We start from the raw sequence: 11,497 nt of genomic DNA on the forward strand, positions 1-11,497 counted from the left end.
GGAAAAGAGCGTAGTGGGGAGGACTCTCTTGTCTCCTGCTATCCAGATAGGAAGGACATTTCCTTCCTTCTCTCCTGTGTAGCCGGGAAGGAGCCCCAGCCTGAGAGCAGTCCATGTGCACACTCAGTATTAGGACACTGCACACAGCAGGAGAAAGAAATGACTATTTAGTGAGAGTACTGAGGAATTCACACTTCTACATATTATGGACTGTTCCTAATTTCTGGTTTAACAATAATGTTTGAGAGGATGTAAAATCCTATGCATTTGCTTTTCATTAGTTTCAAACAGTGAAACATAACTGTCAGTCAGAATTTCATGATTCTTTTTTTCTTGGTAACCATAACGTGAGGATGGAGCTAATGTGAATACTAAATCTGAATTAAAGCTCATCCAGAAAAACAGTCTCATTGTAAGCTCAGGGTAAGCAAATAGCAATCATTCTGTTGTACATTCTCCTAGCCTCAAGCTATCCGTGACCCAGTAAAATTTTTAAGTAAGAGGTGATGGGTTTGTGTTCAGTAGCCCTAGACTGAATATTCATCCATCGCCAGATGATTTCCAAACCCATGTAAACATTTGAATCCACAAAGCCACAAGCAGGTTCAAGGCTTCAATATGTCTTACGGGACAAAACGGTGCCTCCTGTTTGTCCAAGCCTGCTGACTCCAGGAAGTATTTATTTGATGCCTCCTAGTTTTTGTGGCAGAAAAGACAAAAATGTTGTGATATGAGTCATGATTCTAGTAAAAGCTGTAGCAAAGAGTGAGGAAAAGATAATGATCTGAGTGGTTTGTGTGGTGAAAGAGGATTTGATAGTTGTTTGCATCTTAACTGTATTTATACTGCGTATATCTGAATTCTGTATATCTGAACTATGATGCACTTTGCCATTACAAGATAACCTTGAAGGTGGCCACAAATAAATCTAACCCTGTCTCTCAGAATACCTTAATCTTGCATCCTGAACAAATATTGCCGTATATAGTTCTGTACAGATAAGATGATAAGATGGGAACTAAAGGCTACCATGGTTTACCCAATCCTTTCCATTCATGGAAAGCTAAATAAGCTTAGTATAGAAAATAGGTTTAAGATATCTTAGTTTTATTCTTTGAGTGGCTTGCAAGGGTTAAATGACAGCATTCTACCTTTTGAAAATACTTTTCATTAACAGAAAAGATAGCCAAGATGGCTCTCCTCCCCTTTTTCTTTTCCCCATTTGAACCTCCCTAAACAAGTATTCATTATCGTTAATGGGATTTTCTTTTTCTTTAGTGTCACTAAATAAACCCTACTTGGATAGCAACAGCAACAAAAATTGGAGCCAGAAGGACAATCCTATTCTATATCACTAATGTAAATAGTCTGCTTGAAAACATTATATATCTTTTTCAAACTGTTAAAAACACTGCAAGCATTTCAGATATTATCCCATGCAGTTGACAAAATGCCTAGGAAAAGAATGAATTTGTTTAAAAAAGGTGTTTGCTAAACCAGAAGAAAAAACCCTTATACATAATAATAAAAATGAAGCTTCTAAGTGAGCAGCACACAGCTCATTAGAAAGAATAAACTCCCAGGGTCCCCGAAGGTAAAATACAGTACAATGTAGCCTATTTTAAACTCCATTCAATGAATGTGACTTTTGCATACTAAAGCAAGTCATATTTCGTAACACAATGGACAATTTTAAGTGACTCATTTTTTACTATTTAATGTTCTTATTATATGGGCTGCTTTTTCCACTAAACTGCCTTTAAGAAATCATATTTTTGTAAATGTGGTTTACTGAGGAGCGTATTTAAAAATGAATCATCAGGCAGCACAGAGATTTCTCTATTGTTTATTGAACACATAAAGATTTGGTGATGTATCTAAGGTACAATATGTCCCTGTAATATGCTGTAGTTATCTACAGCTGCCATGTGAAAGAGAAGTATTTCAAGATTATATAATAGTAGTCATTGACAAACAATGGGTTATGTGGAAAGATAATAACATACCAATATGCCAATAATTAACTGAATTTCTAAAATTTTACAAGGTACTGTCTTTCTAATATTTGTCTTAGACCAATTTGTTCAGCTTCACTTTCAAACCAGCAATATGTTTAGAGGACTTATAAGAGGAGATACCTCAAATTCAAAGAATAACATCTGCATTTGAAGTCAAGTAAGGCAATAGATGAATATTGTAGTTGTTGTAGAGCACGGAAGGAAGAGTCTCTTCATGTCTGTTGTAACGTCAATAAAAGGATGACCTTTCCTGAAAATGAAGTGTTTGATTAATCTGTAGTTTATACTCAGTTCAGAATTCTTATTCATACAGCACTGTTGACATGATCACTGCAAAACAATGATCTTTTCTTTACTGCTGCCAGCCAGAAATTACTAAATGTGCTCAAAGGCACAGCCCCCACTGATGGGTGGGTGAGCAGTGCAAGGTAAGAAAGTAAGACGGAGGCCCTCAGTTTGAAAAGTCTCCTTCAGCTGACGTACAGTAGTCAGTGCTGACTGTGCCTGATGATGTGTGTATTTCCTGCTCATTCGATTTGCAGTTCAGACTAGTCTGCCTGATGTGTGCCATAAGTGTGGGTTTATGACACATTTGTCTGTTCTGTGTAAGCAAGAACTGTGTGCTCTGTGGCCAGACTTCAAGGTCAGTTCTGCTGTTCTGCTTGAAAAAAGATGATGTTGCAAATATATTTGGCTAGCACGAGAGGACACCATTCTCAATCGACTAGAAGTTGACATGCATAGGAATAGCAGACTTAGTATTTTTGGAATATTTAATGGCATTTGCATTCCTGTATTCCCGTCTCATCTGATTTGACTTCTTTTGTTTGTCTCTGAACAGTTTGGACTTACATGAAGAGGCTTTGGATTAAGAAACACACATTCCCAGACCTAGCTTAGATAATAATGGGATACAACTGTAACTCAACGAGAAGACATGGAATTTATTAACTTTGCTGGTAGTCTGGGAATCTTACTGGGTGTCCAGATATGCGGACTGAGCAGAAGTGTTCTTCAATAATTCGGACAAGTTTTCCGTGGTAAGAAAGCTGTGACCTTTCTGTTTTAACGTTATTGAAGTCTAAGTTATTTGCATATCGAATTACTTCAAAAAGCTCTGGACTGTGTTATGAACTTAAACAAACAAATAATCATTTTCACCTGGCACAGGAGGAGCCGTACACCTCAGCAATGGTCACAGATGGACGTGTGATGTGTCAATGAACAAAAGATTTTCAGTTAACAAATTCTTAGGTAGTATTAAAGGTGTTGTATCTTCAAAGTCCTATTGTATGTAATTATAGCTACCTCAAACACCTTTCTTTTCTTTCTACTGTAAAACACAACCAACTTGAGATGAAAATGGAAGACAACTGCTGCTAATACTGGATGCCTAATTTTCCCATGTGCTTTCTTTAGTTTGGGCTTATCAGAGATAATGGTCAGTGATTTCCACATTTTCAGTCCCAGACAGCTTTATGTATGCTGCCGTAGGCAGGAGGCTTGAGTGAACAGTATGATGCAAGAATGAACTAGGAGAAGTGGTTTTCAATCTGGAGAAAGTTACAGTTTCGAATGTGTGTTTTACTACTGTGCATGTGTGTATTAAAATGCAAACTGTTCATTTTAAAGTACAATATTCTTCCCTATTGCATACATACCTAGAACCCAACATTGGATGTTTGAAAGGCTTTGACTTACATTTCTTGAAAACCACTTTTTTTTTTTTTCCCCCCATAACAACGGCGAGTTGGCTGAACCCTAGGAACTTGTGTCCTGTTTCTTTGCAGAAAAGATGCATATTTTTATGGCTTTGACCATTCCTTCCCACCAGCAAAACAAAGATGACATTGAACTCTCTCAGTTGGAAGCACATTGTCTCTTCACACCTAGAGTTTGGATAGTTTTTTTCCTCTGGAAACAGTATCCGTCTCTGGTAAAAATAGTGATAAGATTTGGAAGAAAATGTCTTCCCATTAAGCATTGGACTGAGTCCTACTTAAAGTCATGGGACACATTGATCATAATATTGTCAGCTGCTATGTAGCCACCAGTACACCCTGCCCACTGGGGATATAAAACTAGTATAGAACATTTTATTTGTTCCTGAGGAAGTAGCATGGTTTCCTATCATTTTAAAATTTTCATTCTTAATATTTTTAATCAAAACAGGATTGTAAGAATACTAACAGTTTTAAAGCAATATATATCAGGAGAATAGAAAAAAAGAGAAAATTGTGGAGATCTTTTCTGTTGGTTTTTTTTATTAACAAAATTTCACTTAGGATGGGAATAGATTATATTCATCTCAGTTTATAATGGGAATGGTGGAAATATTCAAACATAGGCAAAGATGGAAATAATGTCTTAACAGGGTAAGAGAAGGCAATGTCGTGGAAATTATGTGGTTTCATTTACATTTATTGTTTACAACTGTCATTTATATGCTAAATGCACTCCTTAGGTAATTAGTATCCTTCTCTGGTAGCACTTGTAGGCTATGCAGTATGTATAGTTTATTAGGCATCATACATATCTTTAATAGTCCAAATCAATGGTCATCATCAGAGAGGTGCTGTTCGGGCACTTCTTTTATCTGCTTTCTAAGTCATTGTATTTCACTGGAAAATAAGTGTGAGATTTTCTCCCATGAGCAGTCTGTGTGAGGTATGGCTAAAACTCAACTAAAATTCATGGCTATTTATTGCAATCCCATGTAGCTTATACATTTAACACTGGATGTTCTCAGTTCATCCCACTACCCAACAGGTAGTCATGTGCCACTGTATGTTGATGTGTCTGGCTGAGTCAAAGGAAGGATGCGTGTGTTTGGAAGTAAAATTATGTGACTGTATCTAGTGTGTCAAACGTAGGTCCACGCCACGTGATTGAACTAGCTGACCACTAGCAGTGCTATGAGATGTCAGGCTAGTCTCGATGCTACTAGCAGGACGGCTACATACACACGGTACTCTGCCGAAGTTAATAAGCCTAGTGTTGCGTAACTCATTTGTGACTCCCTGCTTGTGACTAATGCAGCCATTATTTCCACACCGCATTGCATACTACTTAACTTCTAACGTGTAAATCTGGACACTTCTAACTGGCATATGCATATATTCAAAATCTTACTTAAACTGCACAGAGAGAGGGAGGGTAGATGTGTTGGAAGTGTCTGCTCCATTTAGGTACAGTAGGGTGCAGTGTGGATGTTAAGAACTGGACATGTTAAGATGGTAGAAACCTGCACAGCATGCATGTTTGCCACTGATTTCAGGGACTCTGTGCTTAAGCTAAAAGAGTTTGAATTGATGAGCTGTAGTCAGCTCCTTGGAGCTGCCTCTCCCTGCTAGACATTGTGTATAAAAGGGGTTTGGGACCAGAATGTTTAGTAACTATTTAATTAACTGAAATGTTATTACAGTGCAATGAATAACTGCAACTCAACTTTTAGCTTCCACTCCTGTCACTACCTTTGCAGTGTGGGAGATGCAAGTTGGTAAGAAGCCATGTGAGTTTCATCAACGAGACTAGCTGTGACTTATAAATATATTGTCTAACACCCTAAGGGGTGCCTATAAAAACTTGAATGTGAAATCATTACACTGTTTTGTCATGCCCAAATGACAATAACAACCATGAAACTTTTTCCGTAAAATGTCTTTGCATAGGCTAACTCTATTTGCAATAATTTAAATACTGAAACAAATTCCTTCTAGTTCTATCTTGCATTTAAACAAAATGACAGCATATTGGCACCATCACTGGTTCATCTTACTATAAATCAGCAGAAATGAACAATCTGTCACGTTCCTTATCTGTGCTTTTTTTAGTCCTATTCAGTATGTGCATCTGCAGAAGAAAATTAAAATAAATACTTCTGTGGTCCCTTGTTGTTTGCCTGTTTTTAATGTCCTTGTTACAGTTAAAACTCTAATAAAACTAGAAAATCCTATTGGTGGATGAATGGTCTTACTGGTGAATTAAAAACTGGAAAGTTAAAGTAGTAATAGTAATGCTCATCTGGTGGTATTGGCAATAAATAAATACCATGTATTTGACTGAAAGTACTTCCTAGAATAAATGATGTTATAAAATTCAGCTCACACCAGTAGAGAGTTCTTCCATGGGGTGACAATTGGCCAACTTTGCAAATAAGGAATGACTCTTCTGTGTGAATATTTCTGTTGTTTTCAACAAAGAATATGCAGGGACCAAAGAGATAATATGTTGTGCCAAGAATCTGGTCAAGTGAGAATATCTGATTCTCTCAAGAAGCTCATTCATAAATTGAATTTGAATTTAGATTTACCTGGGCTCTTTAGATTTACTAAATTTCTTAGGCTGATTTAGATACAGATGCATCAAAAATGATTTGCACAGCCTTCAGTAGCATATAAACCGTATGTATTGACGAACTACTTCAATTAATAAATTGATGCAGGTTTTTGTTTTCCATGATTATATTTGCATATGATGCAGTGCTTTAAATAGAAAATATGTAGTACTGAATATTGCACATAAATATACATGTAATCTCTATGAAAAATTAACTGAAAAATCTTCCTATATGAAGTAGTCTATCACATCTACAATAAAAATATCTCTTATTATCTTTGTTGAGATATTCACAATGTGACTCTAAAGTGGCTGTTCAAATAATGATAAGGGAGAAGTCTCATGTTTTCCAGGTAGCAACATGTATGCTCTGCCTTCTTTTTAAATTTATTTATTTTTTTTAAGTCCAGTGGAGAAGAACAACAGCATACGTAAGGTAATCAAGGTCGTGATTGTTATTCCTGAATTCAAATGGCAGATGTAAAACTGATCCAGACTGTGTCAGTACCAGTGTGAAAGTGGCAGAATAGGGATAAAGTATTCCAGGGAGAAAACGAGAGAGGTTTTGCAACTGATTTTATAATTTCTTCCCAATAGGTTGCTATTCTAAAATATTTTTGAAGTAATTACACTGTGATCCCTAAATCTTTCACTTTTCTTCTTATTATTTATTCTCTGATAATCAGAGAGTATGGTTCTTAACCTACAACTTTCATCTGGTTTACATGTAATATACTTCCCATCTCTTGTGGCATATGAAGCCTACAAGTAGCACGGTTAAAATGATTGTGCTGTATGAAGTAACACTGTTGTAGAAGACTAGCCTGTAGGTGCTGTGGAGAAGTGGGAAAAGGGAGTCTATACTTTCAGGACACTGTAGGAAAAAGGGCTGCAGTAAGTTAATTGTATAGACCTGCTGATGGAAAATACGGTGTATGTTAGTCACAGCAAGAAGGAATACGTCTATTTCTGACTTCTAGGGGCATAGATAGGCACAAAAAGAATAAATTCTTTTATTATTTAACCTGAATAATAAAAGAGTTAATTATTCAGATTAACCCTTTAAAATATCATATGAGTAAGCCAGTTTGGATATCAGATAGCAAGAAGATTTTCTTCTCTGTTGTACAAAAACAAAACACCAAAGTCAAATATTTCAACCTAGGAATGCAAGTAGCAGTCTGCCACGTGCGCGCATAGAATGAGCAAAGAAATGGTCGAAGAACCAACAATTATAGTAATAAACCATGGACAGACAAGGAAGAAATATCTTACAAGAAATGGTCAACCTGGTGAAATGGTGCAGGAATTCACTAGTGTAAATAACACTTCATGATTATTTGTTGAAGGAAAGTGGCACACACAGCCTGTGAAAACGAGTATTTAAAGGCACAATGTAGCTCTATAACGTTATCCGCAACCGTCTGAGTTGTACTAACATTTTTCATCAAGTTTTTACCTCTCCCTTACCCTTTCTTTTCCTCTGTCCCTACTCGTTTTCCCTTCCTTTTTGCCCTCAGCCATTCCCCTTCTCTTTGTATTTCCATATTCTACATTTTTTAATATACTTACAGAGTGGAACATCTGTTGGCTGCATTTTTCTTTGGACTAAATATGTTTGTTTGTTTTCTTTTTTTTCCCTTTACATTTCTCTCATGTATGAGAATGACTTTGCATTGCATGAAACCCTCAACAGTGTTGCATGTTCTGACAGTCCTTGAAAGTAGCATAACTTAAATAATTTGTACGTTAGGCTGGTGACCAGTGTCACCTCCATCTCTTACCAAATGGCTCCACTTCTCTTATGCAACTCACAGTGGAAAAGCTACAAGGATACCTAGTGTAATGTCAAGTATAATATACAACATGCAAAAGCTGTAAGAAGAAAAAGCAATGCAGAAAATTATAAAGTGACAAAATACTAAGCTAAACCTACAAAGATCTTGACTGTCATGCAGTACACTTTCCAAAACCTTGGGAGTCACTGAAAAAGGTTTATTAATGGTTCATCATCCTGCCAACACTGCCTACATTTCTCATATGCAAACAATACTGTTTGGGGAGGGAGTGGGTGGGATTTTCCATGCATCAGATTGTAGCCATGAAATGACAGTATTTTTAAAGAGTAATTGAAGCTTTACCAAGCAAGACAATGATTGATGGTGTCTTTAACAGTCTAAGAACACTGCCTGCTTTTTTTACAAATATTTTGCATGTATGTGAAGAGGAAAATGTGGGAAGGAAAAGAGTATAATGAACAAAAAATGCTGCTCGGACTATGCAGTTGATTTTATTCAATATGATTTTCATGAATCACTTGTTTGATGTCCTTTTTTTAATCATTATACCGTTGCCAGTAAGCAAAATTAGTGCTTTATAATGTATGTAACATAATTAACTGAGTACATTAATGTTTGTGACAGAGGCATTTCTTAAGTTTGCAAATGTTCTGAGAGTTAAAAGATGTTGCTCAAGTTGGCACAACCAAACTGATTTTCTGTCAATGCAATGAAAAGAAGATTGCCTATACCTTCTGTGTCTGATCAGATCCAGAGAGCAGATACATGCAGATATGGTGACGTAAAGCAGAGGACCATGTGAAGACTGGTTCACCATTATAACTAATTTACAATCTTTAAATTAGAAGAGAGTAGAAAAAATTGCATAAGGCTTTTATGCTTTCTTCATCACAGGGTTAAATAAAGGAGAATTTTAGGGAAGAGAGAATAAGTATGTGAGAGATTATTTTCTCAGAGCTCGTAAAGCCATTTATTTTGCAAACGAATAATTTTATAGGAAAATAAATAAATTTGTGTTTCATAACAAATGTTGCATTTTTTTCTCACATGACTGACTAGGAAATCAAGGCCAAAAGATAGGATCTTTCGTGGAATATTTTGTGAATGTATGGGCTTAGCTCATGTATTTCCTTTCCAAGTTGCAAATGTATTTTAGTGAGACACTACTGTGCTTGTCTCTGGAATTACAGAATTAGGGAATTACAGAAGGGTTGAAGCTGGAAGGGACCTCTGAGACTCGTCTGGTCCCACCTCTCTGCTCAAGCAGGGTGACCTAGAGCTGGGTGCTCAGGACTGTGTCCAGATGGCTTTTAAATATCCTCAAGAAGGAAGGATACACAGTCTCTATGGACAGCCTGTGACTGTACTCAGTCACCCTCACAATAAAAAAGTGCTTTCTGATGTTCTAAGAGGACCTCTAAGAGGTCTTTTATTTTGTGCTCATTGCATCTGGTTCTGTCAGTGGGTACCACTGAAAAGAACTTGTGTCCATTTTTCGCTCTCTCTTTGGATATTTATATATATTGATGAGATCCTCCCTGAGCTGTCTCATTTCCTGGCTGAATAGTCCCAGCTCTCTCAGCTTCTTCTCATACAAGAACCTACAGTCCCTTAATCATCTTTGTGGCCCTTCACTGGACTGTAGCCAGTATGTCTATGTCCCTCTTGTTCTGAGGAGCCTAGAACAGAGCAAAGTACTCCAGATGTGGCCTTACTAGTGCTGATTAGAGAGGAAGGGTCACATCCATCATCCATCTGGCAGCACTCCTCCTTATGTAGCGCAGGATACAACTAGCCCTCTTTGCAACAAGGGCACACTGCTGGTTCGTGTTCAGCTTGGCATCCACCACAAGCCCCAGGTACTTTTCAGCCAAGCTGCTTTCCTACCCTCACTGGTGCATGATGTTCTTCTCCAGGTGCCAGTTTTGCACTTCCCCTTGTTGACCTTCATTAAGGCTCCAGTCAGCCCATTTCTCCAGTCTGTAAAAGACCCTTTGGATGGCAGCATGACCCTCTGATGTATCAGCTACTCCTCACAGTTTTGTATAATCAGCAGACTTGCTGAAGGTATTCTCTACCCCATCATCAAGATCATTAATGGAAGTGTAAACCAGGATTGGACTCACTATTGACCCATGATGTACACCACTAGTCACAGGCCTCCAACTAGACTTCATAACACTGATCACCATCCACTCTTGGCCCTGCCATTCAGAGAGCATTTCAATCCATACAGCTTCTCTATGAAGACCTTGTGGGAGATAGCATTGAAGGCCTTATTGAAATACAAGGCAAGATGAATCAGCTGCATCTCAGGAGAGGTGACCTTGATTAGTGGCAGCTTAAGAGGTGAGGATTCATCTGTGCACTGATGGAGAAGAGCTGAGCAGCAACATACCCTTTTTCACATCAGCTGCGAGCGGCCAGTCAGCTGGGTATTGCCAACCAAATGCAGTTGTGGTGTGGCATGGAGTGCCTGGATAATCAGCTACAGAAAAATACCTCTTTCTGTAGCTCAGGATTTTAACTTGCAAGTGTTGATTGTGTGTCTTCTTGGCAGCCAGCATAGTAGTGCCTGAGTAATGTTAGTGCTGATTTACAAGGACCATAAAAGCAGAATAAAAATAATCCCCAAGATGGCAGTAATGCAGAGACAACTCCTAAACCCAAATTTTTCTTCTCACCTCCTGTATGTTATTATCCTTTTAAAACAATTACAAATCAACATTTCTGTTTCCTTTCCTTCTCCTTTCCATCCTTTCTTCTTTATGCCGTTCTTCTCATTGTTATATATTTATTAACTGTTCCTCGTTCTACTTCTCCATCAGTTAGTTGCTTCCATGGTCTCTTAGACTATAAATTTCCCCATATTCCATTTAACCTTTACGTAGAGCTCACCACTTTATTAAGGCACTATTTTTATTTTTCAGCACCTACACCACTGTAAATTACAAGTCATTCCATTGGAGTCAGTGCAGTGACACCGCTGTAAAAGAGATTCAGTTGGGAGCATCAGAGATCCTAACATTTACAAGAGACATTTGATAAAAATTTAGCTTTTGAATATTGATTCAGAGAGGTTAATAAGATTTACAAGGTTAAGACAGTAGGTCTGTCAGAGTGAAATTAGGATAATTCATTTAAAAAGAAAAGAGTTGAGCAGACGGTTGAAAACACCAAAGCAAATCAACAATTATTTTTTCAATTACAGATATGTTAAAAAAAACTCATTTTTCTAATCTTCATGTCAATTCCCTGTATTTCAGTCGCCATGGGAGGAGGAATTCTGTGGGGAATCAGAGACTCAGAGTTAATAATGCCAACAAGGACTGAGAGCACTTT

The sequence above is a fragment of the Cuculus canorus genome, chromosome 3, assembly GCF_017976375.1.
Source record: "Cuculus canorus isolate bCucCan1 chromosome 3, bCucCan1.pri, whole genome shotgun sequence".
NCBI classification, from domain to species: Eukaryota; Metazoa; Chordata; class Aves; order Cuculiformes; family Cuculidae; genus Cuculus; species Cuculus canorus.